The 27633-nt window shown below is 35.8% G+C and overlaps 1 long non-coding RNA gene and 1 other non-coding gene across 3 annotated transcripts in view; both read right to left on the bottom strand.

Annotated features, from left to right (window-relative positions):
* LOC147838945 (uncharacterized) overlaps positions 1-27633 on the bottom strand; it is a 1276407-nt gene that overhangs the window by 30630 nt on the left and 1218144 nt on the right. The window lies entirely within an intron of this gene.
* Positions 13540-27633, bottom strand: part of LOC147832012 (uncharacterized) — a 133450-nt gene continuing 119356 nt past the window's right edge. Inside the window, exons 3-4 of one of the 2 annotated variants that reach the window (XR_015520630.1) lie at positions 17019-17266; positions 13540-15863 (exon numbers count right to left, since the gene is read on the bottom strand). This is a non-coding gene — a transcript (uncharacterized LOC147832012). The remainder of the gene's footprint in view (positions 15864-17018; positions 17267-27633) is intronic. The other variant, XR_015520631.1, reaches the window with a different exon arrangement.

Here is a 27633-nt window from a genome sequence, read left to right on the forward strand (position 1 = left end):
ATAATTGGCCTAATTTCACAGCCATAATTGAATAATTGGACAAAGTTACATGTTAACTAGCTAAAAAGAACTTATCATGATTTTCAGCTTAGAATTAATTTATACACAGTTTAAAATTTACACACGAATACATATTACTGTAATATAACAACTTAGGAATAACTAATCATCTTTTATTACTGCAAAGTTTGTCTTTCACTGTGATTTTAACAATATAATTGAAAAAAAAATGCTCACACAGATATTACACACGGGCATTTTACAACACATTCAATTCGTGATATTAATCAGACTAGAGGGTAAACTGATTTTCCTTCATGTTTTTGAAAAGATCTGCATATAGATAACAACATTATTAACACAATCCCTTTAAAATAACAGCTAAAAACCATGATACATGTCAGGCCAGTGAAAATAGTTGTCTTGGTTGTGAAATACTCGCACATGCCTATAAGAACATATAAAACACAACATGTTACTGTTTAAAACAATGATAACACTTGTATGCCTGTAAACTACCTTGACTTCAAAAAGTCATCAATTCACATTTAAGTAAAAATCTTTTTAAAATTTGCTTATAGGACAGTCCTGTAATCAATTTTTGAAGCCAATGTGAGATGTCAATTTGATGTCGTTTTGACATAAATATAGTCAATTGAAATAATATCGATTAGCATTTTGTTTTACTGAAAAGTGTTTCAGAAACACTTAAAACTATGTATTTTAAATTAATTAAATCAACACAATATTTGAGTTTTTATTTGGAACAACTTAATTGTTTTATGTTCAATCCACCCAAATTTGTAAAAACAAATAAATTAACCTAATCAATGTTGGGACAATATGAAGCATCATGTGGAACCCAGCATTTATTACAGTGAAAGTTTGTATTTTTAGGTTCCCAAGACAATCTTGTTGTTCAAACGAACACCCAAAGTACATTAAAAGTTTTTGATTTTCACTTGAAACCATAACGTACCCAAGCATTCATATATTATTGTTGTGTCTGAAGCATATCTCAGACCAAAACACATCAGAATGTGAATCAGTTGCCATCACATGCCTCACATGAAATACCAAACCAACCAGTTTTATTTATCTTGATGTATAGATTTGGTTAAGTCGTTTCACCACACGACAAATTTTCTAGATTCATCACAGCAATGTTAAACAAGGATGAGAAAAAAGTGGTTAGAAACAGGCTCGTCAGGATTCCTCCAGTATTATAAAAGAGCCAAGGACAGACATGGTCAGACAGAAACAGATGTGGTCACTGCAGGTGTCATCGATTAGGGCCAATTTGGAAGGAAATGCAGTTGAGAAAATGGTCGGACAAGACAAAACCACCTGTTGCTGTGTTTAAATGTTAGAGTTATTGCTTCACAACTGTTATGTAACACTTTATAATAACTACACACTATGAACTATTTATTAAGCATTAGCAAACTGTGATTTCATTATCTGTGAAGCATTAACTCTACATTAATAAACATTAGTAAACAGTCTATAACTGCAGCTACAAATGCTGTATTCTTGACTTATAACCACATTTATAATGTGCTTAATAATTGCACTTTCATACTTTGTTAATTATTTATTTTTCATTACTAAATGAAGTATTGCATTATTTACAAACCAGTTATTTAAGCATAGTTGGTGTTTTTTAAGATCATTCAGAATGAGGTTGTAAATGATTAATAAACTATTAAAATCAACATTTATCTATCTTATTATTCAGGCATATACTAATAGTTAACTTATGTGTTAATAAATAAATAAAAAACTCAACTTCATCCAGTTTTGTGACCTACTCTAAAGTGAGGACTATTCATGCTTTATAAATGCCTTATAAATGTCAATTAAAGAGTCAGTTTATTCTAAAAAAGAAAAAAGTACATAAACAACATTATTCATACCTATTCATTTGAAGATATACAAATAAACTGTCTCAAATGAAAAATAAATATGTGCAACCTGATCTAAAATAAAATGACTGTACAATTTAAACATTGCATCTTATTATATTATTAAATTATTAGGCTGGCTTGTCAAAGCCAGACTACTGAAATGCTATTTAAACTTATTATTATTATTTTTTTTTTTTATTAATCTTCTGAGACTAAATTTCTAACTCTATCTCCTCCTAGAGCTTTTGAGCTATTACCACCAAACTTGCTCCAGACCTCCAAACTATTCTGACTCGTGTTGCTATATCTCCTCAGACTGATCCGACTTTCGGTTTTCCGAAAAACGTCCCGGGACTGTCGGAAAAATCCCATAGGCTTAACATTGGATCAAACTTTGTGAGCTCATAACTCTGCATCAGACTGTCACACAGACTTCTAACTGGGCTCATTTAACTCAGACTATCAAACTGCCAATGACTGATCACCTTTAAACTTTCTAGCCACGCCCTAGCAACCACTTTTGGACCCTAGTAACTGTCCCATAGACTTCTATTCAAAAGACTCTCATTGACTTAACATGGGATCAAACTTTGTGAGCTCATAACTCTGCATCAGACTGTCCTACAGACTAATGGCTGAGCTCATTTAACTCAGACTACCAAACTGCCAATAACTGATGAGCTTTTAACTTTCTAGCCACACCCCTAACTACCACATACTTCACCCTAGCAACTGTCCCGTAGACTTCCATTACAAAAGACTCTCATTGACTTAACATGGGATCAAACTTTGTGAGCTTAAAACTCTGCATTAGACTGTCATAGAGACTAATGGCTGAGCTCATTTAACTCAGTCTAGCCAGCAGCCAATCACTGATGGCCTTTTAACTTTCTAGCCACACCCCTAACTACTACATACTGCACCCTAGCAACTGTCCTATAGAATGTAATTAGGTGTGCTATCGAATGCTTAGAATTCTAACATGCTAATGACATGCCAATCATGCTAGCAACATGCTACTCATATGCTAATCATGCTAATGACATGCTAACTCATACTGGAAACATGCTAATGACATGCTAATTTGTACAAGAATCATGCTAGTAACATGCTAATTCATACTAGACTCATGTTAATAACTGGCCTACATGCATATCTTTGCTTAGCAGTGTCCTATTGACTTGGGGGATGGCTCATCTGACTCAGACAACCAATGAGCATCTCAATATGATAATGAAGCTCACAAGCCACGCCCCCAAATTGATTCCATAGACTTCCATTAAAATAGGCCAAGATGCATATCTTTGCATAGCAGTGTCATAGAGACATGGGGGTTGGTTCATTTGACTTAGACAGCCAACCACATTCAAGTGCACTCTGTAACCTCGCCCATAGCAACAAAACAGAGTACCCTAGCAACCATTCATCAACAGCTATATCTCAGCATCAGAACATCGTAGAGACTTGGAGATTGGCTCGTTTGACTCATGATAGCAAACGGAACTTCCTAAATGCTACACATGCTAGCAGTGATTAGCTACATGCTAATATTGACTAGCCAAGTACTGTAACTTGCTAGAAATGCTTACTAAGTATAAATGTTTTATCAAGCATGTATGTAAGGCTTGCCTAGTAACCAACCAGGGTACCCTAGCAACTGCCTAGCAACCACCCAAATTACCCTAGCAACCGCCTAGCAACCACCTAGCAACGGCCTAGTAATGCCTTAGTGAGGGCCTAGCGACCACTCAGGACACCCTAGCAACCGCCTAGCAACGCCTTAGCAACCACTCAGAATACCCTAGCAACCACATAGCAACACCTTAGCAACCACCTAGCAACCACTTGGGACACCTTATCAACCGCCTAGCAACACCTTAGCAACCACCTAGCAACCAGTCAGAACACCCTAGCAACCGCCTAGCAACGCCTTAGCAACCACAAAGCAACCACTCAGGACACCCTAGCAACCACCTAGCAACACCTTAGCAACCACCTAGCAACCACTCAGGACACCCTAGCAACCGCCTAGCAACGCCTTAGCAACCACTTAGAACACCCTAGCAACCACCTAGCAACACCTTAGCAACCACCTAGCAACCACTTAGGACTCCTTAGCAACCACCTAGCAACACCTTAGCAACCACCTAGCAACCACTCAGAACACCCTAGCAACCACCTAGCAACACCTTAGCAACAACCTAGCAACCACTTAGAACACCCTAGCAACTGCCTAGCAACACCTTAGCAACCACTCAGAACACCCTAGCAACCACCTAGCAAGACCTTAGCAACCACCTAGCAACCAATCAGAGCACCCTAGCAAATGCCTAGCAACAACCTAGCAACCACTCAGAACACCATAGCAACCACCTAGCAACACCCTAGCAACATCTTAGCAGCCACCTAGCAACCACTCAGGACACCCTAGCAACTGCCTAGCAACGACTTTGCAACCACTCAGAATACCCTAGCAACCACCTAAGCATGCTATGTGACATGCTAATTCATACTACAATCATGCTAATAACATGCTAATTCATACTAGAATCATGCTAATAACATGCTAATTCATACTAGAATCATGCTAGTAACATGCTAATGCATGCTAGAATCATGCTAATAACAGGCTAATTCACGCTAGATTCATGCTAGTAACATGCTAATTCATACTATAATCATGCTAATAACATGCTAATTCATGCTAGAATCATGCGAGTAACATGCTAATTCATGCTAGAATCATTCTAGTAACATGCTAATTCATACTAGAATCATGCTAATTCATGCTAAAATCATGCTAATAACCTGCTAATTCATACTAGAATCATGCTAGTAACAGGCTAATTCATACTAGAATCATGCTAGTAACATGCTAATTCATGCTAGAATCATACTAGTAACATGCTAATTCATGCTAGAATCATGCTAGTAACATGCTAATTCATGCTAGAATCATGCTAGTAGCATGCTAATTCATACTAGAATCATGCTAGTGACATGCTAATGTATTCTAGAATCATGCTAGTAACATGCTAATTCATGCTAGAAGAATGCTAATAACATGCTAATTTATACTAGAATCATGCTAATAAAATGCTAATTTGTACTACACTCATGCTAATAACATGCTAATCCATGCTAGAATCATGCTAATTCATGCTAGAATCATGCTAATAACATGCTACTTATACTTTTTCAAACTGTTTTTAAACTAAATAAACTATTACCAACAGGCTTTGTCAAGCCAGCCTCAAAGTTTGTCTCGACGAACTTTACTGTCTAGTTATATTGTTGTTGTTGTTTTATCCAATTTTATGTTGTATTTTGACAACCCTGTTATTCAGCAATGTTTAATATTTACAGTAATTTTACTTTTTAGATAAGATTGCAATGATTATTATTCATTTGATACAAAACCTTTAATTGTCATTTATAAGGCATTAATAGCATAAATAGTCCTCACTTTAGATTAGGTCACAAAACTGCATGAAGTTGAGTTAATAAAGCATTTGTTAACATACATAACCATTAATATATGTCTGAATAATAAGATGTATAAACTTTAATTTCAATAGTTTATTAATAATTTACTTACTCATTCTGAATTATGTTAAAAACCTCCTACTATTCTTAAATACAACTGGTTTGTAAATAACGAAATACTTCATATAGTAATGAAAAATAAATCATTAACAAAGTATGAAAGTACAATTATTAACCACATTATAAATGTGGTTATAAGTCAAGAATGCATTTGTAGCCGCAGTTATAAACTGCTTACTATCGTTAATGCTTAACAAATAATAAATTCACTAGATGCTAATGCTTAATAATTGGTTCATAGGGTATTATAAAGTGTTACCCTGTTATATGATTCGATGATTCAGTAAACTCAAAATGCTTTCACTATATAATATATTATGTAATGCAAAGGGCTTAATAATGTGTAATTTTATCGACAATCCCATTAAAAGAACACCCAAGTGGTAAAACTGCTGTTTCTTTTTTATTTGACTGTTTATGGATGGTATGTGAGGAAAGGGAAGAACTTGGTGACAGAACAGACTGTGTAAGACTGTTATTATGATAATTTTGCAGCAAAATGATGGTTGTCACTCTTGGTTGTGTGACTTAATAGCTCACATTTCAGAACATATATTTTTTACCCATTAATTTACATCCCTTTCAACATTCCAGAGCATTCTATGGAAATTTTTACATGATATAGGAGTTAAAGATTAACAAATTTTGGCATCTCCCTTAAAGAAGAATCGTTAAAAAAACGTTTTTTGTACATAGAAAGCATACAGAATGCAAGTGTCTGTAGTGTTAGACTTGTAACTTGACTTGATGTTTTGAGTGAAGTTCATTTATTTCGAGAGGATCCGGTGTTTATGATTGCTTGCAGTCGATCCCGCATTATTAAATTTATGATTCACCAATCAGATGATTCCTAAGCCACTCTAAGTACCCTAAGTTCAATTTGACAGCCATCTTCATTTTGAAGAATCCCCACTTCCTCCCCTACTCCTCCTTTTCTCGATGTGTGGCACGGTGGCCCAGTGGTTAGCACAGTTGCCTCACAGCAAGAACGTCACTGGTTCTAGTCCTTACCAAGCCAGCCAACGTTTCTGTGAGGAGTTTACACGTTCTCCCCGTGCTCATGTGGGTTTCCCCCGGGTTCCCCGGTTTCCTCCCCCCATCCACTCCTCCCACCTTAAGTAAATTGACTAATCCAAATCAGCACCTCTCCTAGTAAATAACTATCTCTTAAGAGCAATCTCTATCTGTTCATTAGCTACTACAGCAGAGAAGTTCTCGAGATCTACCTGAGCTCAAACTCCCCTCTCGCCTTGCAAATGGGAGGGAGCCCAGGGCTCGAGGATCTTATGAGCTCAGGGCTTTCCCCCGGGACAGCATGCCAAACAAGCTTTATAATCAATCATCAGCTAAGTATGAACTCTTAATATATATATATATATATATATATATATATATATATATATATATATATATATATATATATGTGTGTGTGTGTGTGTGTGTGTGTATATATACACACACACACACACACACACACACACACACACACACACACACACACACACACACACATATATATATATATATATATATATATATATATATATATATATATATATATATATATATACTGTTGAATGATCATAAGAAATATACACAAAACATTGAAAATTTACTTACCTCACACATACCCCACTCTTTCCCCCTTTTTTGCACTACTATTAATCATCTTACATTTACATATTACATCTTGTATACGGTTAGGTCCATAAATATTTGGACATTGACACATTTTTGGCTCTATCCACCAACACAATGTATTTTAAATTAAACGAACAAGATGCGCTTTAACTGCAGACTGTCAGCTTTAATTTGAGGGTATTCCAAGTTATCCAAATCAGGTAAACACTGTAGGAATTACAACAGTTTGTATATGCGCCTTGCTCTTGTTAAGGGTCCAAAAGTAATTGGACAGAATAATAATTATAAATCAAACTTTCACTTTTTAACACTTGGTTGCAAATCAGTTGCAGTCAAAAACAGCCTGAAGTCTGGAATGCATAGACATCACCAAACGTTGCTTCTCATCCCTGGTGGTGCTCTGCCAGGCCTCTACAGCAACTTTCTTCAGTTCCAGCTTGTTCTTGGGGCATTTTCCGTTTAGTTTTGTTTTCAGCAAGTGAAATGCAAGCTCAATCAAATTCAGGTCAGGTGATTGACTTGGTCATTGCATAGCAGTCCAGTTCTTTCCCTTCAAAAACTATTTGGTTGCTTTTAAAGGGAAAGAATTGGACTGCTATGCAATGACCAAGTCAATCACCTGACCTGAATTTGATTGAGCGTGCATTTCACTTGCTGAAAACAAAACTAAACCCCCCCTCTCTCATCTCATATTTTGTCATACTGTTTATCGTCTACAGTTATTTTTCCTGTAACTTGTTGTAATGTGTTATTTGTGTTGTAAGGATTTGCACTTAGTAATGAGATGCAGTTAATCTCATAACACCTGTATATAATACACATTGTGTACAGTGACAATAAAAGGCATTTCATTGTATTCTATTACTTTTTCTTTTTGACTCACTGAATGCCTCCTAAATTGTAATTCACTTTGGATAAAAGCAACTGCTAAATGACTGCATGCGATCCCTAAACAATATGTATATTTATAATTTTGATGGATGGATGGATGGATGGATGGATGGATGGACGCATGGATGGATGGATGGATGGATGGATAGATGGATGGATGGATGGATAGACTGTAAAAAATAAATCCATAAAATGTACAGTAAAAAAGCGGAAGCTATGGTTACCAGTACTTTTCTGATAAAAACATGGTACAAACCGTAAACGTAATTTTTCATTTTTACGGTAAATTACTGTATTCTAATAATTTATCGAGGTAATATGTCTGTATTTAGAATGATCAACATCTACACATTAGCACACCCACATGCAGGTGGTGATGAGGAAGTTACATAATGAGCCAATGCTCATCACAATCATCTTTTCCCATAAGCAGAAAAGCGTATCAGCATATAGAAGGTGCTCAGTGTCATTCACACAGCTACTAAACACCAGTGTGGTAACATGCATAAAATTAAAGTCTTGAAATAAACATTGTTTATCAACATTAGATGTAACATAAATCTCTAATGTACATAACTGATGGGGAAACAACTAAAAAGATCCATATTAATGTCAACCAAATGCATTAAAAGTTTTGTGCCATGCAGGGAATTCTGGGAAAGTCAATTTACGGTTATTCGCCGTATATATTAAGGAAACACACCGTTAACCGGGTTACGGATTTGTACTGTAGCATTTTTAGTTTTTTACTGTTGAAATCATGGCCATTTTTTACAGTGTAGATAGATAGATAGATAGATAGATAGATAGATAGATAGATAGATAGATAGATAGATAGATAGATAGATAGATAGATAGATAGATAGATAGATAGATGATGGATGGATGGATGGATGGATGGATGGATGGATGGATGGATGGATAGATAGATAGATAGATAGATAGATAGATAGATAGATAGATAGATAGATAGATAGATAGATAGATAGATAGATAGATAGATTGATAGAACCAAAAGGCAGTAATTTTTTTGCCAGACTCTTTCATTCCAATGATATTAAACATGTTTAATAAAAACAATTGAGCCTAAGGTGAAAAGGTTGTCATTTTCTCACCCTCGTGTAATTTCAAGCCAGTATGCTGTTATTATTACTTTTTGTTCTCTAAAACCCAGCAGGAAATGTTTTTAAAAAAATTTGAAAAAAAATCCATTAGTTTCAGCAGAACCAGCCTTTATCAATAATGATCACTTTCAGGAACGCTCATCAGACAACATCGCTAAACAATCTGTTTTGCTTGAAAAGAGTAAACATAGGCACTTTTGAAACTCATGCCATATCATCAGACCAACAAACAAAGGCAAAACAGCTCATAATATCTGCCAGATAAAATCACCAATAACCTTGAAAATATTTGGAAAAAGAATCACAGGGTTACCGAATGTTTACTTATGCAGAATTAGGCACACTAACTATTGAAGAATCTAACCTGAGCACCTTGAGAGTGTGCTTGTGTAATCAACCGACCTGTCTTTGGCTGGCTAGTATCAAATTTGCATGGCCAATTGCTTGATGGATTGCGGTGAGTTTCAGTGTGTGGTTACTAGCGATTGCTCACCTTGCTGAGATCAAATTACAGCGGCAGCTCTCTCACACACAATCCTGAACACATGTGCAATACACACGTATCCAATGCCGTTTTGATTCATTTTGATGCCTCATTTGTCCAATTGCATGGTTAAAGAGAATAACAGATATGGTAACACACACAGTCAAACCAATATGTACTCAGATGCCTTCAACATTTCTTGCATTTTATTTACTATAACACTTCTTCGTATGATAAATTAATGTATATAATGTTATATAACTGGATAGATGCTGTACACTGTAAAATATGCTGGGTTCCACACAATCTCATGTTATACCAACACAAACCAACTAAGTTACCTTAATTGTTTTTACAAATTTAGGTAGATTGAACATAAAACAATTCAGTTGTCTCCAAAAAAGAATTTAAAAATGTAAAAAAATCTTTTTTTGATTGCATGTAATGGATTGGGCGACACAGTGGTACAGTGTCACCGCCACACAGCAAGAAAGTCACTGTTTTGAGCCCCGGCTGGGTCAGATGGCATTTCTGTGTGGGGTTTGCATGTTTTCCCTGTGTTTGTATGGTTTTCCTTCGGGTGCTCTGGTTTCCCCCACAGTTCAAAGACATACGCTATGAGTGAATTGAAAAACTAAACTGTCCATAGTGTATGTCCTTGTCCTCCAGGTTGGTGGTTGAGTGTTGGGCTAACAACCCACCTCATTAATACTAGATGTTACGAAACACCAATACGGTGCAGCTAAATTTAAACTTTGATATAAATGGCCCTAAACGATGTAATGGTCTAATGGATTACAATCAACTAAAAATAATTTTGAAACCTGTTATGACAATAGTTAAAACAATTACTATCAATACTTGTCAGCCTGTACCCATCAGGCACCTTGATGTCACAACAACTTCAAATCAATGATGTTAATTTACTACCTTAATTTTAAAATGACACCAAATTGACATCTAATATTGGTGTCAAAAACCATGTAAAAAATGTTTTACAGACAACTGCTGTCATGAAACACATCAAAACATTAAAAGGTACTGGCTGCAAACCGGGTTTAGATGCAAGGTAAACTGCATGCATGCCTAACCCCGCCCCTAAGCCCACCCCTCACTATGATGTAACTATTTATCTGAAAAAAATATATATACGGTTACAGCATCCAAAAACTGCTCGTTAACACACATTTCTAATCAGCCAATCACATGGCAGCAAGACAACCTGCTGCAGTTCAAAGTGAGCTTCAGAATGGGGAAGAAATATGATTTGATTGACTTTTAATGTGGCATGGTTGTTGATGCCAAATGGGCTGGTCTGAGTGTTTCAGAAACTGCTGATCTACTAGTCTAAAGTCAGATACTATTTATCTAAAAAAATAAATAAATAAATCAAAACGGTTACAGACATCTAAAATTGGCATCAAAACACAGCAAAAACTGGCAGGACTTTTCTGTGATCAATTTTTGATGTTTTTTAATGCCAATTCTAGATGTCAATTTGATGTTGTTTTGACATCAGGGTAGTTTATATTTATTGTAGGAAATAGTAATACACAATCTAGTGTAAATTTGATATTTGGATTTGCAGCTTACTAATTTTAATACTTTTTTTGTTATTATTTTGGTGGTCAATAGGGCATCAATGTGTGGATGTTAAATGGATTGACAAAGGCAAAGGTTAAAAGGCATTGACATGAAATCAATTCACATTTTTGACGTTTTTTTATCCTTCATTCCTATCAGTTTTCAGTCCACTGTATGAATTTTTTTACTTATAATTTTTTTTTGTTCTTATTGAAATAAATGAACGTTCATGAGTTCACACTCACAGATATTTCACTGAATATTTGGCATGCTCTCCAGGGAGAGGACTCTGAGCTTGGACTTGTATTATTCCCCCTATCAGAATAGAGAGAGAGGTAGGAGTCCAAGCACAGGCTACAGAGTGCTCCCCTCCTCTGGGATTTATGTAGGTAACAGGTTTAAAAGTGTGGAGTTGGGGTGGGGGAGGGATGCTGAATTCTAGAGAAAACAGACGTAAGATCTGCTTGATTATTTAAAGGGGTTTGGCCTTAACCTGATTGGATAATAAAAAGATTATCAATAATGAAATAAACTTGTCAAAACTGACCGTGCTTCTTCCGAGATGTGTTTATAAAACATCACATAGTGTCCTGCACCCACTAGTAAAAAACAAAGTACAAAAGCAAAAACAATTGGCTTCTGTGTCCATTTAGCATCTTCGCTAATACGCATACCCCTGCAGGAAAACTTGTCTTGGGATATTTTCATGGTCAACAGCCCAAAATGGCCTCACAACAACTCTGTAAATGAATATCTGAGCATTGAAAGTAACTGATGCATTCCGGGGGCCAGAGAGCCGGTGCCGTCTATGGATTTGAGAGCCAAATGTTGACTGAGGGAGGGTGTCCTTCAGCCCTGAATAGGCCCTGATTGTTCTCCGCTATTACAGCAGTGCAGCTAAAATGTGTACTTTTCAATAAGGTAAGAATCAGCATTGATCTTAGCAAACCGTGCAGTGCTAACCAACCATGCACACGCCCAGACTCTCATTGTGAAATGACAGAATGACTAGTGTGACAAAAGGTGAAAAATAGATTTTTTTTTTGTTCCTCTAGTGAATACAAACTATGACCACTTTCTAAAACACAATGCTCATATGTAGAAATGCATTATAGCTCTCTATAAATCACCGTTGGGTTTTTACGCTGTCTGTACACTAAGCATTCAGGGAAATTATTAGCACTTAAGCTCTGTGAGTCTGTCTGTCTCATAAAGAAGTCAACACACATACAACAATGCAAGAGCTCAGATCTAAATTATGACTTCCTAGAGCTTTGTTTTTAAAAGTCCTGCATGGGTGACATAGACTACACTGTTAGACTTTGCTACAATTTTATTGGAAAAGCCACAGTAAAATACCACATACATTCTTTACAGTTCACTACTGTAATATGCACTGCATTATGGGTAATTTTAAAACTTTTACAGTCACTTACCACACATTAGGTATTTGCTCTACTTTACCGCACATCAGATATCTTCTCTACTGTAATCAGTGTAATTAATTACTGCAACTGTAGTTGAAGACAAAAATTAAACAGTTGATGAATAAATAAATATTAGCCAACATCTTATATCACAAAATGTATTTAGATAAACAATGAATGAAAATTACCTTTGTAAACCATTTAAAATTATTATATTAACAGTGAATCATTCAAACACTGATCTCGTCACTTGTAAATTTATTAAATTTAGTTGTTAATATTAAAATTAATATTAAAATGTGTAAAATGTGGATATTTTACTGTAAATGTACTGTACACATTGTCATACTGTAAAATTAGAATGTGGTAAAGAACATTTTATCGTACAAAAGTTGTGGCAGTTTGCTGTAAATGGGGTATATGCACACAGACTTTCAATTTCAGCCAGCCAGCGATCTTTCTTTCTTTTATAAAATTGCCTTATTAAGGTCTGATTTCTTTAAAAATTAGTGATCTTCACTGCCTGATAGATAATCAATATAAAGTGGATCTTAGACAAGAAGCACTGCATGTAACTCCATTATTCACCACCATGTCTCTGAAATATGACAGTTTATTTTACCCCAAGTATTTTCAATGGAGTTTCTGTGCTCGGCTGATGATCCTGGTGGCGCTATTGGTTACTCTTCCATCTCTCTTTATGTTTGAACAACTAAATAAATGCTGAATTCTATTTAACTGAAAGTATTGTAATTACATTACATCAGGAATCTTATGACATAGAAAATAGTCCTGAAAAACACTAGCTGTGCCTATACCATTACGCTGGCAACTATGCTGCCAGTAAGTTACTGCAAACATACAACAACAAAATGTCTAACAGTGAAACATCCAATTTTAATTAACTTTCCAAATTTACAAAATTATACCACAAGTTAAACATACATGAAGCAAAACCTTTAATTGAAACTTACAACACATATCTACTAAATCTTGACATAAAACTCTACCCACTTATTAATATATTATCGACCATTAATGATTTCAAATGAATTAGCCAAACTAAGCTAATAGATTTGATCATTAATAGGTGTCTGCTTACACAGCTTCATGCGGTTTTGCCTAACAAAATGGAAAACGTATTTTTTGTATATATTTCATTTACATGACAACAAGTGGAGCTGTTTTTCTTTCTGGAAGCATTACTCTTTATTAAGGATTTAGTCAAACAGTATGGTTCAGATCAATGTTTTTGTGTACTTTTGTTGTAAGTAGTTGTGTAATAATCATGATAATTTATATCTAGCCGGTTGTTTTCTGAGAATAAAGCCCTTGTCTTATACAACAGCTGATAATCCTGTCATGCTTTGTTCTGCAAGAACTACTAGCTAGATTTACAATATCCCTTACATAATACATAATGGAATATTCAATATTGATTCCAATCACTATCACATTTTCAAGAGAGCTGTGTAATAATATAACTTATTACACGACTCTCTGGAATATTTGCTATTCTCCAATATCAACCATTAAACTAATAAGACAGACTCATCCAGGAACAATGTCTCATCTTGAACATATTGACATTACCTTGTGAATAATAACAATAATAATATGTAGCTTAGTGTAGGCTGCATACAGCCATTTTTTTATTAACAGGTATTCTTTTAGCAAGCTTTACATTTGATTAAAATGCTAGTAAATAATTACAGCTTTGGTCAATGTGCCTAATTGTTTTTAATACCAATACTAAGCTTCACAAATTGTATATGTACTCAAAAATACGGTCTTGGGCTTTATTCTGACAGAACAACTGGATGTAAATTATCCCTTTCATGTACCGTTCATTTCCACGGAGTTGCGGCTGGAGGGCATTGGCTACGTAAATCATATGCTTGAGCAGTTGGCGTTTCATTCTGCTGTGGCAACCCCTGATAAATAAGGGACTATAAAGCTGAAGGAAAATGAATGAATAAATGAATATACAGCCCATGACAATGACTACTACTGGCATGTATAATAATGCCGTTAGTTCTTTTTGTAGAACTTTTTCATCTGTAAAACACAACTAAATCATTGTCATGCAGACATCCTAAGACTGGACAGAAGTGTTTGACTGGATAGCAAAAGTTTATGCAGTAAGTATAAATCTATTGTAAGGATTTATAAAAGTTTATTTTGTGGCACATGTTATGACAAAGTAGACATTCAGTGGTGCATTACCGAAAACCATCATTAGCCAACTAAGGTCACAAGTTCTGTCGTTACAAACATAGTTTGTTGATTTGGCGTTTCCCAAATCCATCGCTCCAATGAACATTCGCAAAGCTCCTCTGGAGCTGTAGTTAGAAATATAGTTCCTTGCTGTGTTCTGTTCCCAGTTACCCCCTTATGCCCTATTCGTTTGGAACATTCTAACATTTAAACTTGGAATTATTTAAAAAACAGCATTAAAGTCAACAATCTTAGGTGTAATTTGTTTCAAAGTATTTTTACAGTTCAGTTTAAGCGATCTTCATGTTTACAATTGCGCTCCCTTCGCAGTGCACTTTAAAAACTTTGATGTAACATTGAGTGTGACGCGGCTGGGATAAGAATTAAGACCTCCAAGTCCGAGGTCATGGTGCTTCACCAGAAAAAGATGGTTTGCCATCTCCAGGTTGGAGAAAAGTTTAAGTATCTCAGGGTTTTGTTCACGACTGAGGTAAGGATGAAACGTGAGATTGACAGGTAGATTGGTGCAGCGGCAGCAGTAATGTACTGGTCCATTGAGGTAAAGATCCTTCTGAGCCGAAAGGCAAAGCTTTTGATTTACCAGTCAATCTCCGTTCCTACTCTCACCTATGGTCATGAGCTATGGGTCATGACCGAAAGGATAAGAGCTCAAATTCGCAGGGTGGCAGGGCATACCCTTATGGATAGGGTGAGGAGCTCTGTCACCCGGGAGGAGCTCGGAGTAGAGCCGCTGCTCCTCCACACAAGAGATGTCAGCTTAGGTGGCTTGGGCAACTGTTTCGGATGCCTCCTGGACCCCTACCTAGGGAGGTGTTCCAAGCATGTCCCACCGGGAGGGGACCTCGGGGAAGACCCGGGACATGCTGCATGGACTTTGTCTCACAGGTGGCCTCGGAACGCCTCGGGAGCTAGAGGAAGTGTCTGGGGAGAGGGTTGGGGTTCTTTCCGAAGACAGCTGGCCCTGCAACACGGCCCCGGAAAAGCAGTAGAAAATGAATGAATGAATGAATGAATGAATGAGGAATACAATACATCCTACTAGACCAATATTTGAACTAATAAAAAGACAAAAACTCCAAGTAAAAAAATAAAAAGTTAGATGTTTAACTGTAAATTCCCTATCATAAACCTTTAAGAACTGTAAATGGTTATATGGCTATGCACATTATGTGTAATGTTACTGTAAAATGCGAGGTTTTTGGTTTACTGCTTGTTATCTTGATCGTGTTTTGTCTCTGTATGACCATGTGCACGTCTGTCTATAATTATTGCCTATGTTTTATGGACGGACTGCTTATGATGAATTATATGCCACATGTATTATGGCTTATCAGTACCGTTTAGAGTAAAAAGCAGATTTGTGGATAGTTCAAGATTGGTAAATTGACATTACATTACTTAAGGAAATACACAATCATTATGTAAACACTGTTAAGTAACCAGTAATACCTGAAACATTATCATATATTTTCTACAGTGATTTTCTGGCAAATACAGCCAAAGGCATAATAGTGGGGTAATAGTGGAATTGAATAGCAAGGGGTCTTGATGAGGAGGGCCCAAATATGTTAATATAATTATTATATTATTATCTCATTATATGGGGCAGCACATTAGTACAGTGGGTAGCACAATCACCTTACAGCAAGAAGGTTGTTGGTTCGAGTCATGGCTGAGTCAATTGGCGTTTCTGTGTTGAGTTTGCATGTTCTCTCTGTATTTGAGTGGGTTTTCTCTGGGTGTTCTGGTTTCCCTCACAGTCCAAAGACGTGCACAAGAGGGGAATTTTATCCTACTATGTTGTGCGTGTATGTTTTTATTAGCATACAAAATTGATGAGCATCTTGGTGTTTCTATTAAGCATTTAAAGTCATATTTCAAAATGTGCAAAAAAAAGAAAAAAAAAGGTGGATGGAAACATGATGTGTGTCTAAACTCATAAAGTTCACAGAAGTGTAACTTTTTTTGATTTTCTGAAGCTTTGCAAGTTAAATAAGCAACATATTCTACACTAAAAAATATATACAGTAGTTTGAACCAAAATTAAAACATTACTGTAATTTGTTACAGCTAAAATTGGTAGTTTCTCATAGTATAATTTAACTTTAGTCCAAACCTTACAGGGGTAGTGCTGTTGTCTTACAGCAAGAAGGTTGCTGGTTGAAGTCCCTGCTGGGCCAGATGGCATTTCTGTGCGGAGTTTGGATGTTCTTCCCGTGTTTACATGGGTTTTCTCTAGGTGCTCTGGTTACCCCCACAGTCCAAAGACATGCGGTATAGGTTAATTGGATAAATAAAATTAGCCATAGTGAATGTGAGTGTGTATCGATGTTTCCCACTGGGTTGTGGCTGGAAGGGCATCTGCTGTGTAAAACAGATACTAGATAAGTTGACTGTTCATTCCGCTGTGGCGGACCCTGATAAATAAGGGACTAAGCTGAAGGGAAATGAACAAATTAATGAATCAAAATATTCATTGTGGTAAAAAAAAAATAGAAAATAAATAAATAAAATAAATAAATAAAAAATTACATTCACACAAAGTAAAATGTTTTCATAGACTATTCCATTTTTTTTTACTTTGGTACAATGTATAGATTGATATTTTTTACCCTTTCAACGAAGTATAGTTTTACTTTGGACCAGCCAGAAAAATACAGTAAAATGTATCACTTTTCCTCAAATTATAGAACTGACTTGTTTGAAATTGAAAAAGTTCCAAAAAATAAAAATAAACCAAAAGAGGAATAAAAATCACTCAAAGTTTAAAAATAGTTTAAAAAAACCATGAATTAATTTAATTTCTTTGGTTCAACTTAAATATTCGTTTTGGAAATGCAATAAAATCTAGGTGAAACTGATTACTTTGGACAATGCCATTGCTTATTATCTGCTGGTGTGTCAGTGTGGACAAATGTCATACAAGCTGGTAAACTCACATTAGAAATACATAAAAACTGATTTCATTTATTCATGTAGTCAAATGACAAAAAAAAGCTAGTTTAAAGTAAAAATATTAGGTTGAGGAAAAACAAATGCTTTAAATTTTTCCTTGGGGGCTTGTTTTTTGCTTTAAAGCCAATCGAATCAAGGTTAAAACCAAAAACCGTAAATCGTCTCCTAATACAATCCACTATAATTAAAGCCACAGTAGTTTAACTTTTTTTAGTGTTCATTCATTCATTCATTCATTCATTCATTCATTCATTCATTTTCCTTTGGCTTAGTCCTTTATGTATCAGTGTTCGTCACAGCGGAATGATCCGCCAATTTATCCAGCATATGTTTTACACAGCGGATGCCCTTCCAACTGCAACATGTACTGGGAAACACACTTGCATTCACACTATGGTCAAATTTGTTTATCTAATTCACCTACTGTATACCGCATGTCTTTAGACTGAGCACCTACAGTAGAGGAAACTTACCCCAACACAGGGAGAACAAGCTCCACACAGAAATGCCAACTGGCCCAGCCGGGACTCGAGCCAGCAACCTTCTTGCTGTCAGGCGACATTGCTAACTATTGAGCCACATTGATGACCCCTTTTTCATTGTATGTATGCTAATAGTCCATTAATAGTATAGTCAGCAAAGTTCTGTGTGCATTTCTCATACTTTGCTTTTTGTGTGTGAGGTATTGCTATACTGTAAGTCCAAGATCATTTTCTTATACAGTATGTGAAGCTCAGAAGTGGTTGTTGCTTGTATACTTCATTGAAATCATGAACAAGTTTTCACATACTTTGTCAGTACTGAAAAGAGACACCTGGATAAACAAAGTGGACAAAAGTCAAGTTCATATGGGTCATTTGAAACTTGGCAAATACACACAAACAATGTGAGCCCTTTTCTTGCTTGAAATGAAAGTGTCTGTCGTGAGAAAAAATAGTTAAAAAATTTGCGTTGACTAATATTATAACTCACAAGCTGTATTTTAAGCATTTTTACATTTCAGATTTTCAGACAGTCTGTTTTTTTTTTTTACAACTGTGATTCTCCCCTGGGCTGTTGACCATGATTTTTGTTTTAAAAAAGACTTCAAAGATCCCATTGATAAAAAGACAAAGACAGAATTAACAATGCACATAAATGAAACAACTTCCCACATACTGTTATAGGAGTAACTAAGGCAACCGTAAATGGGTTAAAGAAAACATTTGATTTGTTTACTTTTATGCTCTAGCAAAATGACGTATGTCCGTGTCCAGTAAAAAGTCTTTTGATTTAAGCAGGATGTTGCTTGCAAATTCAAGAGGGTTGTTGCACAAGTCTATGGACCGGAACTGAGTAGGAGGCGACCATATAAGGCTGCAGGAAATGCTGGAATTCCTTCAGGTGAGATATGGAATGACGTTTGAGCATAAAAGGGTCAGAGAACATGGATTTCTGTCAATAAAATACGCAACTTGAAGTCATTCAGCGGTGATACGCCCATGTGTACGACACAGTGTCACAATGACCTTGCGTGAGAGAAGTGTAACGTTGCTGTCAGCATGTCTCAGTTGAACAAATTCAATATTTTTTGAAGCAACTTATGTAGACTTCTGATAATAGATTGTGAAGAGAATATGTTTGCAAAGAAACCTTTTTAAAAAGTCATGACAACTTAATGTCACCAAGGGACTAATCTGAAAAAAAAAAATGATTGAATGAATAAGTAAGATGGTACCAAGAATGTTAGAAAATTATGCAGCACAACATTTTTCATTGTTAAATAAACAAATAAATAAATAAATAAATAAATAAATAAATAAATAAATAAATAAATAAATAAATAATGTAGGCAGTGGTGCAGTAGGTAGTGCTGTCACCTCAGAGCAAGAAGGTCGCTGGGTCGCTGGTTCGAAACTCGGCTCAGTTGACGTTTCTGTGTAGAGTTTGCATGTTCTCCCTGCCTTCGCGTGGGTTTCCTCCAGGTGCTCCGGTTTCCCCCACATTCCAAAGACATGCGGTACAGGTGAATTGGGTAGGCTAAATTGTCCATAGTGTATGAGTGTGTGTGTGGATGTTTCCCAGAGATGGGTTGCGGCTGGAAGGGCATCCGCTGCGTAAAAACTTGCTGGATAAGTTGGCGGTTCATTCCGCTGTGGCAACCCCGGATTAATAAAGGGACTAAGCCGACAAGAAAATAAATGAATAAATATACAGTTAATTTACTCACCTTGAGTTATCCTTTTTTATGAATAGAAACTGTATCTGAAATCTTGGTAATTCATAAAATGGCTACAAGGAAATAGTTTCCATTGTTTTGAGAATCCAATAAATCATATATAGGCAAAACAAAATACACAATGCTATATTCAAGGATAAATACTCGTAAATAATGTTTTAAATAATGTTCAGTTTCTTGCATAGGTCGATGGTTATTTTTTTTAGGCTGCATCAGGAGTCGTCATGGGTACAAAATTTATGCAAATCTTTTTTTTGTGTAAAATATTACTTCATTCATTCATTTTCTTTTCGACATAGTCTTTTTATTAATCTGGGGTTGCCACGGTTGAATGAACCATCAACTTATTCAGCGTATGTTTTACGCAATGGATTTCAGCTGCGGCGAGGCAGTGGTGCAGTAGGTAGTGCTGTCGCCTCACAGCAAGAAGGTCGCTGGGTCGCTGGTTCGAACCTCGGCTCAGTTGCCGTTTCTGTGTAGAGTTTGCATGTTCTCCCTGCCTTCGCGTGGGTTTCCTCCGGGTGCTCCGGTTTCCCCCACAGTCCAAAAACATGCGGTACAGGTGAATTGGGTAGGCTAAATTGTCTGTAGTGTATGAGTGTGGATGTTTCCCAGAGATGGGTTGCGGCTGGAAGGGCATCCGCTGCGTAAAAACTTGTTAGATAAGTTGGCGGTTCATTCCGCTGTGGTGACCCCGGATTAATTAAGGGACTAAGCCGACAAGAATATGAATGAATGAATAATTTCAGCTGCAACCCATCACTGGAAAACACCTAACATGAATGAATGAATAAGTGAATGAATGAATATATGAAAGTAAACTTCTATTATTCATATAATTTGTATTTTAGCTTTTATCAGTTTATCTGCAAACTTTATGTTCCATATAATCAATAGCCTCAGACGTTTGAAGTCTGTAGATATCACCTGTTATAGCTACCGTCTTGTTTGCTAGGATCATTTAAATAGTTTCTGTCTCATGCAGCTAGTAACCATCTGCCGCATATAGGTTTTTATGGCATATGGTCAATATTCTGTTGCTTGAACATAAAATCTGCTTTTCAAGGACCAAAGGAGAACAATTAGATCTTTTACAGTTCTTTTACTGCAATACCTATAAATAACATCCAGAGTTCACAATAGGTTGGTGAAAACAGAGCTCAACAAAGGAACCTAAAACCTTCAGATAAGTGTTATATTAAGTGACGAATTCAGAGCTATAATCAGATTTCCATTGAACCTCAGTTTGCTCATAAAATGAGTAAACATACTCAAGTTAAAGACAATTTGTTCATTTGTAATTTCATTTTTAGATATTAAAACCTGCTGTTTAAGGGAAGGAAGCTATTCAATGCATTTTAAAACATAATTGTTTTAATAGCTAATTTAATGACTATATTATTTTGTCTTTGCCATGATGAAAATACATGCTATTTTACTATTTATTTAGCAAGATACTAGTGTTCAGCTTAAAGTACTTTCAAAGGCTTAACTAGGTTATTTATATTAACTAGCAAGCTTAGTCATTTAGGCATTCATGAATACAAAATTCATTGCTGATATTATATACCCAATAACTCTTCGTTCAGATGATCAGTTGGTTTATGCAGTTTTACGTTTATGCATAAAATATAAAGGTGATAGGTCCTTTCTGTCGCAGCTCTAAGGCTCTAAAACACAGGTGTCAAACTCAGTTCCAAAAGGGCCGCAGCTCTGCACAATTTAGTTCCAACCCTAATTAAACACACCTGATCAAACTAATTGAGTCCTTCAGGCTTGTTTGAAACCTACAGGTAAGTGTGTTGGAGCAGGGTTGGAACTAAACTGTGCAGGGCTTCGGCCCTCCAGGAATTGAGTTTGACACCCCTGCTCTAAAATGACCTTCCTCTGTCTGTGAAAACTTCTCCAACACTTTCTATTCCAGACAAAAAAAAGTATTTTGTTTTCTTTTCTGTTTTCTTTTTTTTTTCATTACAGCACTTTGGTTTCTTGTGTGGTGTTTAAATAAACTGAGTTAAGTTGAGGCAAGTCAGTGAACAACAGCTAGCGGTTTGTTCTGTAGCCAGTCAAAAAATTGTTTCTTAAGAAGGCTAATAATATTAATAGCGGTTTTATGTGACTCTGGACTAGAAAACCAGTGTTATGTTGCACGGGTATTTTTTGGGAATAGCCAAACATACATTGTTCGTTCATTTATTCATTCATTCATTTTCCTTTGGCTTAGTTCCTTATTTATCAGGTGTTGCCACAGCGGTATGACTATTTCCACTATTCCAACATATGTTTTATGCAGGGGATGCCCTTCCAGCCGCAACGCACATACACTCTCGCATTTATACACTACGGCTAATTTTGTTTCCCCAATTCAATTATATTCATTGTCTTGGACTGTAGGGGACACTGGAGCACCGAGGGGAAACCCACATGAACAAGGGGAGAACATGCAAACTCCACACAGAAATGCCGACTGGACCAGCAAGGATTTGAACTAGAGACCACTGAGCCACAGTGCCACCCCAACATACCCCGTATAAGTCAAAATTATCTATTTTATTCCAAGGAAATAAAACCATTCAAATATTTAGTCAAACTAAAAGAAATAAGACTTTCTCCAGAAGGAAAATATAATTTTAAAATACTGTGAAAAACACAGTAAAATGGTTGTGATTTTAATGGTTAAAAAAAAAACTTACCACTTTATACATTTCTGGAGACCATCAAATATGTCCCAGGGGCTACCTTTTTGCAGTTTTTGTTTTGGCGAATTCACCAGAGGCCACTGTGTACACTTTTCTCGCGAGTTCCATTTGTGCCAGCTGTTCCCACGTAAATCCACAGAAGGCCGCTGTCGACTGACTAAAGGACTGACCGATCGACTGACCCACCCTCCTTCTTCCCTAAACCCAACCAATAGTGTTTTCAAAAGCACCGATTGACCCACCCACCCTCTTCCCTAAACTCACCCAACGGTTTTAAAAAGCAATCCAGAAAAAAGAAAAGCCCTCGCCTAATTTTTACCACATTTTTTTGATTTTACCACATTCTCACTCTGTTATTTACTTGTTTATTTTTTGGCTTCTGGGACCGTTCTTTGCATGACTCGAACCCTGTCATCGTGGTCAACTCCTCTCTGTGTCTCAAAGAATGCCATCATATACTATCATACCGCCCCATATCATTCGTTTTAAAGAGGAAATGCAGCCATATGTACTTCTGGCTACATAATTGCCTCCGAATCTCCAGAATTGTATATGGGACTATATGGTCAGAATGAGCCTTTTTGTAAAAATGCGGAATGTTTCTTTAATATACAGTTAAAGTCAGAATTATTAGCCCCTTTTGATTTTTTTCCCCTTATTTAAATATTTCTCAAATGATGTTTAACAGAACAAGGAAATTTTCACAGTATGTCTGATTATATTTCATCTTCTGGAGGAAGTCTTATTTGTTTTATTTCGGCAAGAATAAAAGCAGTTTTTACTTTTTCTAAAACCATTTTATGGTCAGAATTATTGGTCCCTTTAAGCTATATTTTTTCGATAGTCTACAGAAAAAAAACCATCATTATACAATAACCTAATTACCCTAAGCTGCCTAGTTAACCTAATTAAGCCTTTAAATATCAATTTAAGTTGTTTAGAAGTGTCTTGAAAAATATCTAGTCAAATATTATGTACCAGACTGTACATAGTGTGAGTACGCCCTTAGAGTTTGTTTTTTTTTACATCTAATGTTGATAAATGATGGTTTTTGCATTACTTTAGTTTTGTGTGTGTTTAGTACGTGTGTGAATGACTCTGAACACCTTCCACGTACATTTCTCTGATTGTGGTAAACTGTTTGTGATGAGCTTTAATTCATCACATGACTTTCTCATAACCACATGTTTGTGACAGTGTTTTTTGTCTTTGACTGATTTTAGTACTTCAACACATTGGTGTATTTACATTAGAAATTAAATACATTTGGTACATTACAGTAACATGTTTAATTTATTTGACAGTTTCTAACACACTTTTAACAGTAATCTTCTGGCAACGACATAAGCATATGTTAAAAAGACTATTAATTTTAAGTTTGTGTGTGTGTGTGTGTGTGTGTGCATATTTGCTTTTTTTGGTCTCACAGTGTCAGGTTACCTTAAGTCCAGTCTGAGAGAAGGCTCTGGGATCAACTCTCTATTGTTACTCCATAAACGAATAACAATTGGGCCAGGAGATTCCCACACTCACCGTCTTACAGAGCTCCTTTATTTCCCTTTTCACCTGCATCCTCCTTCCTCCCACATCAACTGGACAAAATTCCATTTCTCTGGATGCAAACCAGTTCTGAAGTGCACCAACAGAAAAGAACAATAGCGCTTACTGCAATGAAGGCGGTTTATTGTCTTCATGCCTGGTTTGTTTTGCGCACACACTCCTCTATGTAATTTCAAGGAAGTCTGACAACAAATGGCAATGGTGTTTGTGTTTTAATGATTGTCTGATGATAGGAGAAATTGCATCACAAGCGTCGTCTTTTTTATTGGATGGTTTGTAGTGGGAATCCTATGAGAATATTCCAGAAGTCCTGCGGACTGGAGTTATGGAGCGTGTGTGGGCTGAATGAAAAGGTATCTAGGAAACGGGGGACTAAACAATAAATGAATGTGATGAAACTTCAGGACGTCAATCAGAGGATTACTTCTGTCAACATTACAACAATGGCAGACCTGGTGTGAGAGTGCCATTGAGTTTTAATAATGCCCAAAACCTCTAATGGAGGTGGGGATTAACTCATTTTAAAATGACATAAATGATAGCATCCTAACTGGAAGTGTATACTAAAACAACACAACAGACATCTTGATGTCAAAACGACTCTGAAAAAAACATATCAAAACTGCGAATTGATTAACTGATGTCAGTTGACTTCCTTAATGTCAAAATGGCATCAAATTGACATCCAATGTTGCCTCCATTGGAAATAACAAACTTGTGTGCGGAAAAGAGCCAATATGTAAACAACAGCCACCATTTGCAATCTCCAGCAGTTGATCTTCTTGCACGGACATGTGGGATTCACCTGATTTCTTGACAAATTGGTTGCGGATCCATTTTTTTTCGTTTGTGGTTGCTTTACTGGGCCTTTTCCCCTTCACAAAGAAACTTTCCAAAGACATCTGTTTCTTACACATTTTGCTTGATTGCAGGTCAAATGAATAATGAATGAATAACACAAATATTTACCCAGGTATACATTTCTGGGGACAGCAAAATACGTCTGCTCACAGTTTTTGTTTTTGGAAATCCACCAAAGTTCCACTGTGTATGCTTTTTAAGGTTCATAAATTAGTTTCGTGCATCCTCTTCTCGTATAAATCCAACAGAGGGTGCAATAGACACTTCAGCAGACCAGGCTAGCTTGCTGTCAACTGACTGACTGATCCACCCACATCCCTAAACCCAACCAATAGTGTTTTGAAAAGCAATCTAATTAAAGTAAAGATGCTAGTTGTGTGATTTCACCACTTTTTTATTTATTGTCTGTTATTTAAATTTTTTGTTATTTTTGCTTTTGGTTTCTGAAACCGTTCTTCACTGGACTTGACCCCCGTCATTGCGTTCAACTCAGCTCCATGTCCCAAGTCCATCAGCGTACACGACAATCTACTTGGCAAACTAGTAACACTGAAAAAGCTGTCCATATGGAGGTAAATGGTCAGCTGTTAGTGCTAAAAGGAACAAAAGTTGTTGGCAGCGTCATTCCGCACCGTAGCAAAGATATATGCAGCTATGCGGACCTCGGGTTACATAATTCACACTCTCCAGAAATGTAGACAGCCTGTGTTGTTTTTATATTATAATGCCTTTGTGTTCGGTGGTCAAAAAAAGACATCAACAAGTGGATATCAGTTAGACCTTAATTTTTTTGACATCAAATAGATTTACTTATTTGACGTGTTTTTTGACATCATGGTGCCAGCTAAAATTGACATAGTTACAGGGATAAGGTGGGGGGTGCATACATAGATCAGTGTTATTCACTGTCTGAAAGAAACTTTTTAAAATGTTTTATAATGGACAAGAAACAGAAAGGTGAACTAGGTCTTATTGTAAATGGCAAAATTGGTCAAATTCTAGATTAAATACTAGTTTGTAATATTTTGGGATTCTTTGGTTTCATGTTTTCCATTTTTATACTTTCAAATTGCTTTAAAGGATCTTTAGAATTTTGGATTTTGAAATTCTGAAAAGCACGAGTAGCATTGAAATGAATATATCTGTCAGCTATTTAACAATTACATTGTAAAACTGTTGTCAGATATTAAATGTTTCAATTCTTCATTATTATCTTGTGATCTTTCCAAACTTAACTTCAGTAAATCCTTCACTGTAATAACATGGTTTTAAGTTAAATCAAATAAAACTTAAGAGACGTCTTAACCTATTATTAAACTGACATAACCATAAAGCAGCTTGTAGAACTTAAAATAAGATGGTCAACTTAGTTTAAGTAATAATTAATAGAAAAAATGCTATTAGCCTTAGGTAAAGATACTTTTAAAAGTAATATATTACAATTTTAAGTGACTGTTTAAAGAAAGCTTAACTAAATGTTCTATGTAGTTACATTCTATTAATATGATAGGTGTTATGTTACTTTTATTTTATTTTTTTTGTATTTTTTAAATTGTAATATAATACTTTTTTTACTCAACACTGGTTATCATGAATTATTGATATAATCATTTACAGTGTGCCTACTTTTAAATCTTATTGACCATCTCAGACATTGAGTGAAAAAGAACAAGAAAAAAACAACACCTTTATGCCTTTATGTCAATGTTTATAATGGCTACAGCCCTGCAAAAGACAACAGTTTGTGTCTTTTCTTACTCTTTAAAAATCTTATTGTGCAATGGAAGGTTTCCATTTTAAAAGTTCTCAATGCAACCATCATTGCCTAAAAATAATCATTGTTTAGAACAGTCTAATTTTGCATTAAAATATGTAAACATTACTTTTAATATACTTTTTATTTTATCAAACCAGTCTTAAAATGTGAATTAAAAGGTGCAGCAAATAATCCATGTATATTATTAGGTGTTTACTTAATATTATTTGTGAAAAAATTAAGTATCACAAACGTTTTTGAGGATTGTGTAGTCTTACGTATAGTTTTTATGCATGCAGTGCACACAGACGTCACACAGATGACCATCAGAAAAGATTGCCTCATGCTTCACGTTGAGACTTGCAATTAAAGAGTCTAAAAAGTTCTTGCAAAATAACAGGACATATGGACTTTCCACTGAACAAAGAGCGGTTTGTTGTTTTAGTATGAATCATGACTGAAGGTAAACCATTACAGTAAGTGTAGTATCAGTCAACCGGATCTCCAGTGCCTGAATAATCAATCAAACTAGGATTTTTTCCATTACATTGTCCCTTGTATCACAATCCAGAACTGTGAAGATGATTTTTGTGATACCGTATAGAAACGATTATAAGAAACATAAAATATAAAGCATTCAGTTCCGACCTGCAGTTTGTGTAATGATCTGGTATTACTAAAA

The sequence above is a fragment of the Danio rerio genome, chromosome 21 (genome assembly GCF_052040795.2).
Source record: "Danio rerio strain M-AB ecotype USA chromosome 21, GRCz13ab, whole genome shotgun sequence".
NCBI classification, from domain to species: domain Eukaryota; kingdom Metazoa; phylum Chordata; class Actinopteri; order Cypriniformes; family Danionidae; genus Danio; species Danio rerio.